The 15,083-nt window shown below is 47.3% G+C and overlaps 1 long non-coding RNA gene across 2 annotated transcripts; it reads left to right on the top strand.

The window, feature by feature from the left end:
• The first annotated feature begins 15 nt into the window (after positions 1–15).
• On the top strand, positions 16–14,644 carry LOC137231504 (uncharacterized). Of its 2 annotated transcripts, XR_010946602.1 has the most exons (4): positions 16–598; positions 8,301–8,380; positions 11,122–11,922; positions 13,334–14,644. It is a non-coding gene; the product is annotated as an uncharacterized lncRNA (long non-coding RNA). The 2 variants fall into 2 exon arrangements; XR_010946601.1 differs by lacking the exon at positions 8,301–8,380.
• Positions 14,645–15,083: the final 439 nt, after the last annotated feature.

The following is a 15,083-nucleotide window of genomic DNA, read 5'->3' on the forward strand; positions in this document are numbered from 1 at the left end:
GGACGAGACTGGGCAGAGAGGGCGGGCTGGCCTGCGCTCGGCGGGCTCCCGGGGAGACTTCTCTCTTTCCGTTTCTCGATCCTCGGAGACTGTCGGGTCGGGGGGCTGCGCGCCCCACCCGACCCGCGGGGGTGGAAGCTGCACGTGTGCCGGGAGGGGGGCGAGGGCGGGGCGCACCCGCTCCGGGGACCCGGCGCCGGTGCTGTCGGCCAGGTTCTCGTCCGCGCGCCGCCCGCCCATCTACCCTGGGCCGGGCCGGAGGCCGAAGCCGCCCGCCCCGCGTCCCCCGCGCATTCCAGTCGCGCCACCGCCCGGCCACGGCGCGGACGCGGCTGGGGACAGATGGGGACACGGTGGGACAGACGACGCGGCAGGCCCGGGCCAGCCAGCCACAGGGTCCCCCCAAAAGGAGAGTGGACGCCCTGCTAAGAAGTGGGACGGGCCGGCGGTGGGAAAGGGTCCCCTCGGAAAGAGCGTCCCCGCGTGAGCTGGGGCCCTTGGTGAGCCGGAGAGATTTCGAAGTGGACCCGGGGAAGCTGCCCCCGTGGAGAACCGGGATTCACGGCCTCCTGCCCCTCAGGCTGCTCCTAATTGGGAGGTAATTTCGAGCGATAGTTAAGGAATCCGGTTAGTTCAAGTATTGGAAGTTGGTTCTAGAGGGTCTCGGGTGACCTCACATCGCCCCAGGCTGGGGAGGCAGAGCCAGGGCGAGGCCCGTAAGCGCTCTGCGCTCCTGGAAAGTATCGAAAGCCCAGCTAGGGCGCAGAAACGATGGGGATCGAGGGCAGGTTGTCGGTCACGTGACTCGATCCAGACCCGGGGGTCGTCGGTCACGTGACTCGGTCCAGCTTGAGGGCAGGTTGTCGGTCACGTGACTCGATCCAGACCGAGAGGTGTGTCTCACTGCTACACACGCACGCACACGCACACACATCACCGCCTCCAGGTTTTACTCAGACTGCTCCAGTGACTTGCCCATATCAGACCTTCAAAGTTCATCCAAGTTTATCTTTACCTCCCGTTTGCCTTGTGAACTGGGAAGAGAAGGTGTTTTCCACAACCTGGAGACTCCCCAACCTGGCGACAGTCAGTAAATGCTGGTAACTGATGGACTCACCACCTAGTCCGCAGGAGGGACCTGAGGGTAGAGGCTGAGGAAGCGGGCAGAGCTGAGTTCTGCCGTCCCCCACAAAGCCCCACTGAGGTCTCCCCCCATCGTATTCTCCCTGGGTACACACCCCCTCTCCCACTGCCGCTGGGCTGAGCAGAACCTCTCCGACCACAGTGAAGGTGTTTTTATGCATCCAATAAATCTATCCTAGGAGCAATCAGGTCTCCTTTTCCCTGTTGCCTAGGAGACCTAACTTCGTGAGGCTGCTCTTCAGTTGTGCCAGGCACTCTGGTCACTAAAGAGAAGGAAGCTATTTCCTGTCCGCAATATTTGTTTGTTAAAGAGACCTGGAACTAGAGAGTAAAAATAACAACGGCCCAAAAGTCACTAATCATTACAGACATTCCGAGTAAAACACAATGAACTGCCACTTTTTAATCCATTGCACTGATACAGATTTTTAAAAATCTATTAAGAGAAATTATCCAAAATCTGAAAATAAGACCAAAAGGATGGCGCTCCTTTCAACCTCGTTTTGAAGCGTTGTTTAAAAGCTCAAGGATTACTTACTTTTCTAGGAGAAGTTTCTGTTGTTTGATGTTGCTGTTTACTATTAATGAAAAGCTGAGTCTCTATAAGGTTATGTACCAACTTGTAGATTTGTGCCTGGTAGAGATGCAAATAATCTTTGCCCCAAAGAAAAGGTAACTTCAAAGGTTAGAATTATTTCCCTGTAGGACATTAACCATGTTTATATCTAGCCTAGCAATCTTATTTTAATATAGGTTAAGGACTCTGTAAACCCATTTCCCCAAATGGTCTTTGAATCAGCTTTTTCATCTTACAGACGTCCTCATTAGTTAATGAGGTGAGTAAACTTTTGGCCCATGTGCATGCCATATTTGTAGAAAGATGTGAGAGTCATATTTAACTTTGGAAAATTATACTCGGGGAAGTCTGACAAGAACAGGAATTTTTGCCGGCTTATGGAGAGACACGTACCCTCGCGCGCTGATTCGGGGCGTCCGGGTTGGAAAAAGCTCTTTGGAAGGCAATTTGGCCGTTGTTGTTGAAACTGAAAGTGCACAGCAATTCCTCTTGTGACCCAACAATTCCTCTTCTAGGAGTAAGTCCCGAGAAACATTTCCACACAGGCACTTAGAGAAATGTGCAGTGTTTGCCACGGTGAGAAAGTGGAAAGGACTTCAGTGGCCATCAGAAGTGGAAAGGACTTCAGTGGCCATCAGAAGTGGAAAGGACTTCAGTGGTCATCAAAAGTGGAATGGAATATAGACTGGATGAACAACAAGGTCCTAGTGTGTAGCACGGGGAACTATAGTCAACATCCTGGGATAAACCATCATGGAAAAGAATAGAAAAAAGAATGTATATGTGTGTGTGTAACTGAGTCACTTTGCTGTACTGCGGAAATTAACATTGTAAATCAGCTACACTTCAATTAAAAAATACTTTTAAAAAGTGGAATGAACAAATTAGTGGCACATACGTGTGATAGAATACTCTAGAGCCACAGAAGATGAATCAGCCCTAAAAGTGTGGCTAGATCTCAAAAAACAAAATGTCAGTGGGAAAACACTGTCAATGAAAATGACTATGGGTACAGCACAGTTATATGGACGTATATGACAAAACAATACTAAATGGAAAGATACCTGCCACATCCTTCAAGGTGCCTATGGGGTAGTGAACAAAGTCAAGATGGGAAGATGTCAGCAGGGACTTCTGCTTTATCTGTAGTGTTCTTGTGTACATTTCTGAATTAAGATGCACGTATTACTTGTGTAACATTTTAAAGGGGTATCTCGGCGCTGTGGGAGTTTGGAAGTAAAGAGCCAGCGTGTGCCCAGTGCTTGACTCTGGGAAGTGGGATTAGGTCCTAGTGAGCTTTTCTTCTCAGGCTTTTTCTGTTACTTAAATATTAGATGATGACGGTGATGAGAGAATCTCTGACGTAAGTACTAGAACTTCTAGTCCAGCCCAGCCACCAAGTCCAGTGTATCATCTCACACGGCGCACCTGAACTCTCTTTGCCTGGGTTTGCCTCTCCATGTATCAGGAATTGAACACAAAAAATATAAGAAGTCCATGTCTGCTGTGAGGACAAATAAAATGATAGAGGGCAGGCAGGGTGCTGGTACACCTCTGAGGACCTGTGTTGCGTAAACGTCAGGAACAGACACAGAAAAGACAAGTGGTTTCAGGTTGTAAATCGGGCTGACTGGGTAGCCTGGTGCCTGAGGCTACATAATACAATGTGAAACCGGGGAACAAAGCTCTCTGGGTCACCTGCCTGTCTGCCAAGGTGGGTAGAATTACAAAGGTGTGTCCGAGGAGGAGCCCTGGTTGTAGGCAAGCGCTTGGGAAACCAGATACTTTAATCTGATTCTTAAGAGTAACAAATGGGAATAAAAGAAAGGCTTCATGAAATTCAAGGCCTTTACTTGGAAGGGATGATCGTTTTTCTGTTTACTTTTCTCCTGTGGCTGTTTTGTTTGGGCTTAGGTTGTTTTGTAAGTTCTGTCCTTGCTCCCTAACACTCACAGTTAAGAAAAGAAAGAGCAAAGGTTGGTGGTCACTCCAGGTCACCCTCCGTGTCCCCCTCGTTCTGCATCAGAAAACATGGGGGCTCAAGCCAGGAGGTTAGACGGGGCTGGGGAGGCGTTCCTGGCCGCAGCGGGGCCCTAACCACACCTGTTCCTCAATTCGTAACCACCCCACCCCCATGCTACCGCCGCCATATGCAAAGTTGGAGCTAGAGTGTCTTTTCCATCACTGCCTGTGCTTGTGATGAGTTGGGTAAACTAGTTACAGGGGCACCGTGATTTTTAAAAAATTTTTATTGGAATATAGTTGATTTACAGTGTTGTGTTCGTTTCTGCCGTACAGCAAAGTCACTCAGTTATACATATACCCGCATCCACTCTTGTTTAGATTCTTTTCCCATATAGGTCATTACACAGTGTTGGGTAGAGTTTCCTGTGCTCTTCAATAGGTCCTTATTAGTTATCTGTTTCATATATAGCCGTGTGTATATGTCAATCCCAGTCTCCCAGTTTATCGCCCCCGGCACCGTAACCATGAGTTTGTCTTCTACATCTGTGACTCTGTTTCTCTTTTGCAAGTAAGTTCATTTGTACCATTTTGTAAGATTCCGCAGGTAAGCAATATCATACATTTGTCTTTCTCTGTCTGACTTACACCACTCAGTAGGACAATCTCTAGGTCCATCCATGTCGCTACAAAGGCATTAGTTCGTTCCTTTTAATGGCTGAGGAATAAGTCACTTTGAGTTCCGCCCACGGGAGGCGGGGCAGTGAAGGCCCTGCAAACATAGCTCTCCTTCCTCCCTCATCAAATGAAAAGCAGTGGTGAGGCCTCAGCGCTGTGAATGCTTTCGGCACAGTGGCTGGTCTGACGCTCATGTCAGCCCTCAGGGGTAGGGAGGAGAGCTGCCCCTGCAGGTGAGGAAACTGGGGCTCCCAAAGGGGCTGAAGTGCTCCTGGACCCACGGCTGGCCGCAGACCGAGGCCTCCCGGCTGACCCCACAGCCTCCTCCGGCTGTGGTCCAGCCGCACTGGCTTCCTCTGCTGGCTCCAGAGAATCTCCTATGCGGACGGTGGGTGTCAGGCTCGCGGGCCTAGTGGGCCTTACCTGCCCCAATGCCCCGCTGGACTGAGGAGTCCCACATCCTTTAGAACAGTGATTCTCAAGCCCTAATAGGCCTGCGAATCCCCTGGGAGCTTGTGAAAAAGCAGATCCTGATTCAGTGGGTGGGGCCTGAGAGTCTGCATTTCTGACAAGTTCCCAGGAGGCCCCGGAGCTCATTTTCTGCAGAGGCCGCTCTGAGTAGCAAGGTTGATTCTAGCTTCAACCAGACAAAGCAAGTCTGGTGTCGGGCAACCCGTTGTACCATCTCACGGTGTCCTCACCGTTCATGACTGTAACTAAGCGTTAATTATGTTTTCCTGGCTGGAATGTCATCCCCACGAGGACAGGGACAATGACCGTCTCCTTCATACTGGTACATACTGGTACATACTGGTACACCCAGTGCCTAACACAGTGCCTGGCACGTGATAGATGCTCACTAAATATCTGCTGAATGAATAAGGTGAGTGAGGGACACGAATGACTGAGCCACCAAAACGCCGCCGTCCCCTGATTCCCAGCAATGAGACATTTGGGGGGGTTCATAGTCTTATCATCAAATCCGTATTTTCCTGGAGACCCAAATTCCATGCATCAAGCCATCTAAAAGGGGTTCATGGTGATCATCTCTTCGGAATGGGATCACAGACTTCTTATTTTCCTTTGTGCACTTTCCATGTTTTCCAAATTTAATGCAATAGGCGAGCATTACTGCAGTAATTCAAAGGAAATTTAAAGTTCATCTAAGCAGATTCTCTCTTGGTCACTTCTGCTTTATCACCACAGACGCTGAGCTGGCTGTACTGTAATCAGTCACTGTGTTCAGTGTCTCCGTTTCCAGACTATAAAGTAAGGTTGGGCTGGAGATGACCACTGCGCCTCACTGGGAGGTGAATTCTCTCTGAATTTGTCTTTTCGTCCATGTATTCCTTCTCATCCCTGTTACTTGCAAGGAATCCTAATCTCATATCCACTGACCTCACCTCTGTGGGTTCTTGCCACCCGGAATACCATTCCACGATACCCCTTTTCTGAGGACGGAATTTGTTGCTTAAGTCCTGAGTAACAGACTTCCCCGCTGCAGCTGAGGTGTTTACATAAACTTAAGTCACCATTTTTTAACGTGATGCTGAGAAAACTCAATGAAAACCCAAGACTGTTTAAGACTATCTGTCTTAGTCACAGCATGAAATAATCCTGTTGGGAAGGGCTGCTGGAGTTTTACACTTCTCAGTGTAAAATTTTTTTTACATTTACATACTGTAAAACATTACGTTACAGTAAATAATGATCAATTAACTGTAGCGAATGTTGGTTGTAAAGTTATTCATGCTCCTGGGGGTAGAGATGTTGTCCTGGATATATCTGCATTGGTTGCATCACACAACCCAGAGTCTAGACTGGTACCCTGGGCACATTTCATTCTATGAGTGAATGAAAAGGAGACGGAGTTACTTCCAGCTTGTTCAAGAAATCAAGGGGGGAGGTTTGGGTCGATGTTCACATCCTTTGACATCCGATCATATCTATATGCCCCAGCCTCCCGTCAGTTTTGTGCAGCGTCCATATCCACTCACACCATCGGCCACTTAGCACGAGGTGAGAGAGAATCCCTAGGTAAGAAGACCAGGGCTGAATCCCACTGCCCCTCACTTTATGCAGATGTTTCTGAAAAGATGTGGACTAAGTACGTGTCTATAAATTTGATTGAAAGGAGCAGAAATCTGTAAAGGGAGGATGTATGTGGCCGCTCAGCCTCACCCACATCGAGGGCTTGATTTGTCCCCAACGGCGTTACTGAGTAGCAAGGACCTACTTTGGGGGGAAATTATCTGATTTGGGCCATTTAAGAAAGGAAATATGGGGCAGTTCTGGGGCTCAGCAGGTGTTTGGAGAGGCGGGCATCCTGTCCACAGCAGAGGGCAGGCAGGGGTCCATGAGGCTCCTGAGCCGGTGAGGACAGAACAGCAGCTCCTGACCGCCTGCAATCCCATGGGCGTGGCTTCCACGGGGCGGGGTGTGCCGGCAGCCATTTGTCCTCCGGATTCCGGATTCCCACTTCACTTCGCACCCACCTTCCAGAGCATCCCTGCTGCCACGCTCCCGGCCACACCCCCAGGTGACAGCCTCTTCCTTTCCCCTCTTTCCAAGGCATAAACTCTTTCTCCTGCCCCACTGTGTCCTTCCTTTTGGAATCTCAAGAGCATCCTTCTGGGGCGGGAGACCCTTGTTTCTCTTCGCCTTTTTGACACGACAATTCGAGTTCTTCCTGAGTGTGAGTCTAAGGAAATGAGAGCAAATGTCCATCAAGATCATGTTTGAAGTTATCATACACAGGAGTCACAGGTGACCCTCCTTTATTTTTCTTTTTTTCTTCCTTTGCGGTACGCGGGCCTCTCACTGCTGTGGCCTCTCCCGTTGCGGAGCACAGGCTCCGGACGTGCAGGCTCAGCGGCCATGGCTCACAGGCCCAGCCGCTCCGCGGCATGTGGGATCCTCCCGGACCGGGGCACGAACCCGTGTCCCCTGCATCGGCAGGCGGACTCTCAACCACTGCGCCACCAGGGAAGCCCAACCCTCCTTTCTAAGGCTGATACCCACATCCTGATTTCCTCTTTGGCTTTTGTGGACATTTGTATTTTCATTCCCAGATGGGCGCAGCGCAGGCAAGGCCATGTTCATAGAGCCTCTGAGTTTAGTCTCTTCTCTCTGACTCTCTGATCCGCCTGGATGTTGACTTCCACGTGGCAGCCCGAGTGACTTCACTCGGTTGTCTGCACATCCCAAGTATTTCAGCTAATTGTCAACTTTCTGCTATCCGTTATCCCGGGACTGTGAGTACCTCACTGATGGGGCTTAAACAGGCACAAAGCATTCAGTGAACTGAAACCAGAATAAAGGCTCAGGGCAACGGCACAGATGCCCATGCCGTGGTTCAAGGAGTTGACTTTTACAGAAGTAAGTACATTTGTATTCGTTGTTATGGTGAATTGTTCTGACCCTCACCCAGACAGGAAAATAATGGAAGTTTCTTTTCCCAAGTGCTCCTGAACGCAAACATTCCAGATGACCTGGCCTCAGCTGGCCCAGAGCAGAAGTCGTAAGATTGAAGAAATAAGTAAATAAATTTTTAAAGAGATGGAGGGACCACTGCTTTCCGAAAACATCCGATTCGGGCCAGTGATTGAAGATGAGCTCAGGACGTGTGGAACGTTTGCTTCCTCCTTACTTAAAATTGTTTAAGTTGCTTCTGTTGACCCTCTAAGCGAGAAGAGAGTGTGTGTGTGGAACGTTCATGCTTGAGGGACTTTCTCTCCTCCATCGCCTCCCCAGATATATATATAGATATAGATATATATATATATATATATATATATATATATATATATATATATATACACATATATTCTAGAAAACCAGTGCTAGTCTGATGTCCAACTCTGGGCAGAGCGCAGTTTAGAAGGTAAGCAATTGCAGACGCTCTGTCAAGCTTTGCTCTTTGTTAATAATCTATTTACAGGTCAGCACACCGGCACCTCCTTAGAGTCTGATTATACTCCTAACCCTCCAAGTTCAATGTCAGCAGATCCCGGTCTGACAGTAAGTGAGATTGCTTTCTGGGTTTGCTAGTGTACCGCATTTGAAAGACAGACTCCGCCCATAGCAGCTGCTATGGTGGAGCCCGCACTGTCCCTTGCAGGATGGTTTTATTAAAGGCCATCTCCCTGGGAGAACTGGTCTACCTGGGTGGCAGTGTGGCCCTGTTCCAGGCAAATGGCCAAGGTCTGCATGATCTCCACGTACTTCACCCCTGTAACCGTGACCTCCTGGATATTAGGCACTGTCTAGTCTTCAATGATAATAGCTCTTGGTGATTAATTTTGCTGCTTTTGATCGCTTCCGGGGAAACGGGTTTTGACATGTAGTCAGTATCTTTCAAACTGAGAGCAAATGGAATTGAGGAGACTGTTTTCCAATTTATCCCAACAATTTAAAGTCCCATGTTAGAAAAATGCAATTCTTCCTGGAATACAAACACATACCAAGGGTTCAATTACTTATTATAACAACTTCCTTCCAAAAAGTGTTTGAAGTGGCTTCCAAAACAACGAATAAAAGAATGAAATTGACAGCTAAGGATTTGGGGCAGAAACCGAGCATTACCTAAATCACCTCATTTTCCCATTTCTCTGGCTGCTCATTTCACCCCAAGAGGCATAAGAAATGAGGAAGGATGACCATCGGGGAAAATGACATGGAATCTGGGAATACCCTGTTTAAGTCATAGGCTCACAGGAAAACATTATTTAGACCATTTTTTACACCATTTAACTGTTATATACAAATCTAGAATTAAAAGCATTTTAATAAGGTGGGTAAAAATATTTACACATATTCCAAATGATCACGCGTTAGATGCTGCATCGTACAGGAGGCTTGCACCGTCCACCTCCTTCTGCCTGCAAGGTTTCTTCCTTAATAGCTGAACTTTTCCTCTGAATTGGCTCCCAGCTGGGAGAACAGTCAGTGTTTTCAAACAAAAGGCACTTCCAGGAACTCCTAAGTCAAAGAACTGGTCCAGAATTCTTTCAGTTGTGGGGAGTGGGCAGGAGGGAACTTTTCTGTCTCCTCTGAATCCAGTACTTGGTGGTCCCCTGCTTCTTTAGTGAAACAACAAAATGGCCGGAAAACACTTAAAAAAATGTTTCTATGACAACGTGGTATGAATGAGCACACTTCCTAAGGAAATGAAACTCCTAAAAGCTTCTGTGACTTTACTGGTGATCTCAAGAGAAGGCTTTTTCTGTTTGGTTGGTTTTTTGTTTTTTTCTTTTCAGTTCACTGATTATAAATCCAGGTTCAAAACTTAGGACTCTTTACCCAAATAAGCAGTTATTTTTTTTACGTGTCATTTTTTTCACCCCTCCAATTTAATTTTTTTAAATATTCATCAACACAATCTCCCTTTCCTTGTAAAAATCCCTCCTTGTCACCTGTCCATCTCTTTTCACCACTCACTCCTTCACTGATTCAACAGATTTTTTATTGTCGGGTCATAAATCTAGTGAGAACAGCACCAAAATGAGCAGGAATTTGTCTGAACTTTTGGTGCTTCTTCAGAAAAGATAAACAACCCCTCTGGATCTTGAGAAGTAACCAGGTGGTCTGGGTTTTCCTTTATGTTTTTTATTTTTATTTATTTAAAAATTTTCTTGAACTGTAGTTGATTTACAATGTTGTGTTAATTTCTGCTGTACAGCAAAGTGACTCAGTTATACATATATATGTATATTCTTTTTCCTATTCTTTTCCATTATGGTTTATCACAGGATATTGAATATAGTTCCCTGTGCTCTACAGTAGGACCTTGTTGTTTATCCATCTTATATATACTAGTTTGCATCTGCTAATCACAAACTCCCAGTCCAGCCCTCCCCCAGCCCCACCCCCTTGGCAACCACAAGTCTGTTCTCTATGTCTGTGAGTCTTCCTTTATGTTTTTTTAAATTTAGATTTGTTAGCCCGAGAGATCAGGAATTCCTGGCTCTTGAGGACTGGGAGAGAGGGAAGATGATATTCTAGAAGCTGGTCAGGTACCTCTGATGAGTGCATCTATCAATTTTTAATGCCACCAGGGTTTAATTTCAAAGTGGAAGAAATTTGTGGCAGACTGGAAGCAGTAGCTGCCGCATCCCTGATTGTAATCGGTGTGAGCTCTTTAGAGCCCTGTTTCATTTTTAGGAGATGGCCATGCTGTCCATTCCTTGTCTAGAATGCACCCTGGAGATAAGGCTTGGGGTATTTGCTGCACAGCCAGACGTCAGACCATTCATTTCTGCACCAATTTTTCTCCCCCATTTTAAGGGACCTTTCTCTGTGGTAATGAGCTCACTTACAGATTGATATCTCTAGGGGCCCCCGTGTGGGACCTGTGTAGTAAATTTAGAGCAGCACATTCAATTTGTCATAGCAAATACCTCCTGTTCTCTTTATAAAATTCACATACACATGTCTTGTCCTGGATTTAGTTAGCTTGTTGACTAGTGGAAACACTCATCAAGGAGAGAAGCTGTGGGTATGTCACTTTATGAACAGGAATTTCCCAAACTTCCAATTTCATTCTTCAGATGAAAAGAATGAACACCACATGGTAAACTTTTGCCGTAAGAGTTTTGCTGAAACGCACTACTAATTTTCAGCAGTCAAGAGCATTGTGTCTGAAAGAAAGGAAGAGATAGGGAAACACAGTCAGCTCTCACAATAGATTGAGAGTGACCGTGCGAACGACGAGGATAAAGATGAAAATAACCGTGTCCTTCTTTCCCCCCTTTTCACCCTAGTGTGCCTTTTGTTTGCATCTTCAGTGCCAGGCGGGGGTCTTTCCCAGGTGCCTCCCCAGAGCCAGCCGTCCACGTTCTGCACAGCCAGGCATCCTCTCAGGGGACAGCTCTGGAGCAGTCGCATCTTTTCTTTAAGGAGCACAAAGACCTCGAGGTTGCTTTCTTTCTGTTTTGCATCACTTCCCTGACTAATACAGACACACTGTATTTGCATAACATAGTTTTGGTCCGCATGGGACCCGAGCTCCAGCTTCCTGAATATGCATTTTATTCTGTGCGATGTCTGAACGTTGCAGCTCTAATCTCATCACCAGCCTGTGTACTTCCACTGAGTTATTCTCCAGGCTTTAGAACCGCACCTCCAATTTGTAAGCTGAGCTAACGATTACATTTTCATCTCTGAAAGATGTTAAATGAAAGCATGCTTTGTGGGGAGAATAAATTGAAGATCTCAGCATGAGTGGCCCCCGACCCCCAGCCCAACGTCTCTGCTTGCTCAGTGGAGGCTGGAGAATAAACTCCCCTTTCTCTCGAACATTCATCTTCACCCAGAGAACCTTGCGGGAACTACGCTCTTAATACAGCACTGTTTGGCCCCCTTCACTGAGATGCTTTCATTTGATCAGCCCAGAGAATAACCATTTCGCAGCCTTGGAGACAGTTCAGTGATTGAAGCACCAGCCGATGGAAACGGCGTGGGACCCCAGATAGCTGGGATCGATGAAGAAACTGTCCATCCCTAAAAGAACAGGACAACAGACAGGCTGCAGTTGCAAAAACTACAATCAGAATTTCGCTGAGGTAGGTCAAAGGCAGAGTCAGAATCACTCTTCCAAGTCATTTCCATTTCTTTGCGTTCTCACTTAGGGTTAGCTGCTTTGGGGCCAATTGCTTTGCCCAAATGATTTCGTTTAACCCTTAGCACAATCCTTGGAGGTTGATTTTTTTTTTTTTTTTAATCCTCATTATACAGTTGAGGAGCCGGAAGCAAGTGACTTTCTCTAGGTTCCACGGTAAGGGAGGGATCAGAGTCGAGTCACTGGGTCTGTGGGTTTGCAGTAATGTGCAGGTTCAACTGTCACCCAATCCTGGGTCTATCCCTTCAGTGTCTTCAGGCCGGTTTTCTAAGACCTTCCAGGGCAAGACCACACTCACACCAAACCTCCTTCTGCCAACTATGTGCTTTGCCAGCTGACACTTCCTCTTATGGCTTTTTTTTTTGCCTCGGGACCCGCTTTCTGACAAGATGGGCGTTTTCTACACCAGGCTCATCACCAGAATCATCTGGGGTGCTTATTAAAAATAGAAGGGCCCCCACAAAAAATAGAGGTGCCCCAGCATCTCTTGGAGACTCCGATTCATGGAGCTGGGGGTGGGCAGGGACCCACAAGTTTCTTTGTGTAATTCTGATAAATAATCAAGTTGGGGAAGAGATGTCATTTCCCCAAAGTTTTTGACCCATGCACCCCCTTCATGTAATATATAATCTGAAAACTCCTTCAAAAGTAAAAAAACTCCTTCAATATTAAAAAAAAATTTATATGATGTTCGCTAAAAGTCATTTTAATTTTAGTATCTTATCTCAGATCAATATGATATCAAAGGATGTCAGAAAGTATTTCTAATGTAATATTAATGATGATCATAATTTGTAAGATGCATTTTTACTTTTTCTCCCTTCACGAGTGACTTGTGATATGTAACATACTTTAATTTTATACAAAAACGAACACACAGTTTTTTGGCAAACCAATTTTTAAATGATTTTTATATTGTGTTTGGTCTGGGCAAACAACAAATATTACAATGCAGCTTGAAATTTAACCAAGTTAAGGGCATCAAAAGTGGACCATGGGGCTTCCCTGGTGGCGCAGCGGTTGGGAGTCCGCCTACCGAAGCAGGGGTCGCGGGTTCGTGCCCCGGTCCGGGAAGATCCCACATGCCGCGGAGCGGCTGGGCCCGTGAGCCATGGCCGCTGAGCCTGCGCGTCCGGAGCCTGTGCTCCGCAACGGGAGAGGCCACGACAGTGAGAGGCCCGCGTACCGCAAAAAAAAAAAAAAAAAAAAGTGGACCATGGACTTAATTTTTAAAGAATTTTCATATTTTGTTTCAAAATGATAAGATAAAGGAGAGGGTGTTTCTTTTGTTAGATTTTAATTTCAATAAATGGAAAAGCAATTGGATACAATGATTACTGTTTTTTCTCTTTTAGACAATGGTCTGGATATCCTGAACTGACATCCTGTAAGAATTTCAATGTATTGAACGTAACTGGTAAAATTTCGGAAGCTTATGTGAGGAATGATTGTTATTTTCTTCATAAACTTGGATTTAAATGTCCGTATTCCAAATGCTTTGTTGATTTAACCAATGGCCCATTGCGGGCATGAATTACACAGTGTAAAACTAAGATGAAAAATCACGTAAATGCTGTCAGGAGAGGCAGCGCGGCCTGCTGTTCTCAGCGAACCGGGTGACAAAGTCCCATCCCTCCTCCACGGCCGCCACGGGGCCTCCCTCCTGAGTTCTCAGAGCTGCAAGCTGTCCAGTAGTAAAGGGGAAATCTCTGAATAGCTATTTTGTTCATTTATGATTTTAAAACGAAAGTAGCAGCAGGTGCTGTCAGCACCTTCATGACTTGACCCTCTGGAACAGGTTCAGAGACGCTCCTGGGGACCTGGGAAGGGGTCGGGAGGCTCTGCGGCTCCTGGTACCTCAGCGAGGTTCTCAGTCCCAACCGCCCATCAGAGTCATCGGGGCAACTTTTAAAAGATGGGTGCCCAGGCCCAGCGCAGCCCATTAACCAGACTCTTTGGTGGAAGCTTCCAGTGTCAGGACCAATCTCCGCAGGTGATTCCAATGTGTGGCTGTGAGCCAGCAGCCCAAGGGGATGAATCGGACACTGTGACAGGCTTAGCGGTGGAAGGAGTTTGGGGGCAATTAGGCCTAAGGCCTGAAACCCCATCAGGATCCTGGCCTTCTCCCCGATGCTCCGTGTCTTCAAGGAGTCCACAGCGCCTTGAGGAAAGCACACACACCCAAAAAAGCATTCTGCCTGAAGGATTTTGAAACTTGCCTGCAAGTCACTGTTATAGATGACACCTTTGCACATGCAGGTTTTGGAGGCCACGCCCACATCACTGAGCACGCTGTCACCACCACCCCCGCCAGTACAGGGTGCTCCCCAGGTCCCGCTTGAGGACAGTGTCTTGTAGGAGATGCCAGCTCCACCCACACACGTTCCCGAGCGCTGGCTCTGTGCCCGGCCTCACACTGACCCCTGACAACATGCAGATGAAGCTGTGGCCCTGCCCCAAGAACCTCCATCCAGTCGGGGACAGATGAGCAGATCAGAGGTTACAGCCACTGTGCTGAGAGCCGAGACGGGGGTGCCGGCAGCATCCTCACCGCTGCCACCGTCCCAAAGGTGACATGGGTGGGGAGCCAGCATTTGAGCAATTTCACCTTCTTTGTACATTCAGATATATTATATAGAAACCTATAGAATGCATTAAAATATCTAGTTCGCACGTGTCTGTGTGTATGTACCTGTGTGGGTGTGTATATATACAGCTTTTGTTGTTGTTTACAGAACAGACGAGCAACCGCAAAGTATTCCATGGGAAACTTCCTTCCACTGCAAGTAATGGGCTCATTTCAAATAGTGCCTAAACGTGTCATCTTTGGATCAGGGGCTTGTGGGAGAAGAGGCTGGGTAAGTGGGTTGGAGCTGACGTGGGAGCTCTGCATGCCAGGCTGGGCATTGTCTAGAGGTGTTATTCTGAACGTTATGAAGAGCTGTGTGTGCGCGCGTGTGTGTACACGTGCGTTGGGGGAGGGTGGTTGTGTATGTGTGTGTTGGGTGTATGTCGTGTGGGTGAGTGGCGTGTGGTGTGTGTGTGTTCATGCCCAGGCACGTGTGTTGGAGAGCATGTGTGACATGAGCAGACCTATCCTGGGGG

Source organism: Pseudorca crassidens, chromosome 10 (genome assembly GCF_039906515.1).
Source record: "Pseudorca crassidens isolate mPseCra1 chromosome 10, mPseCra1.hap1, whole genome shotgun sequence".
NCBI lineage: Eukaryota > Metazoa > Chordata > Mammalia > Artiodactyla > Delphinidae > Pseudorca > Pseudorca crassidens.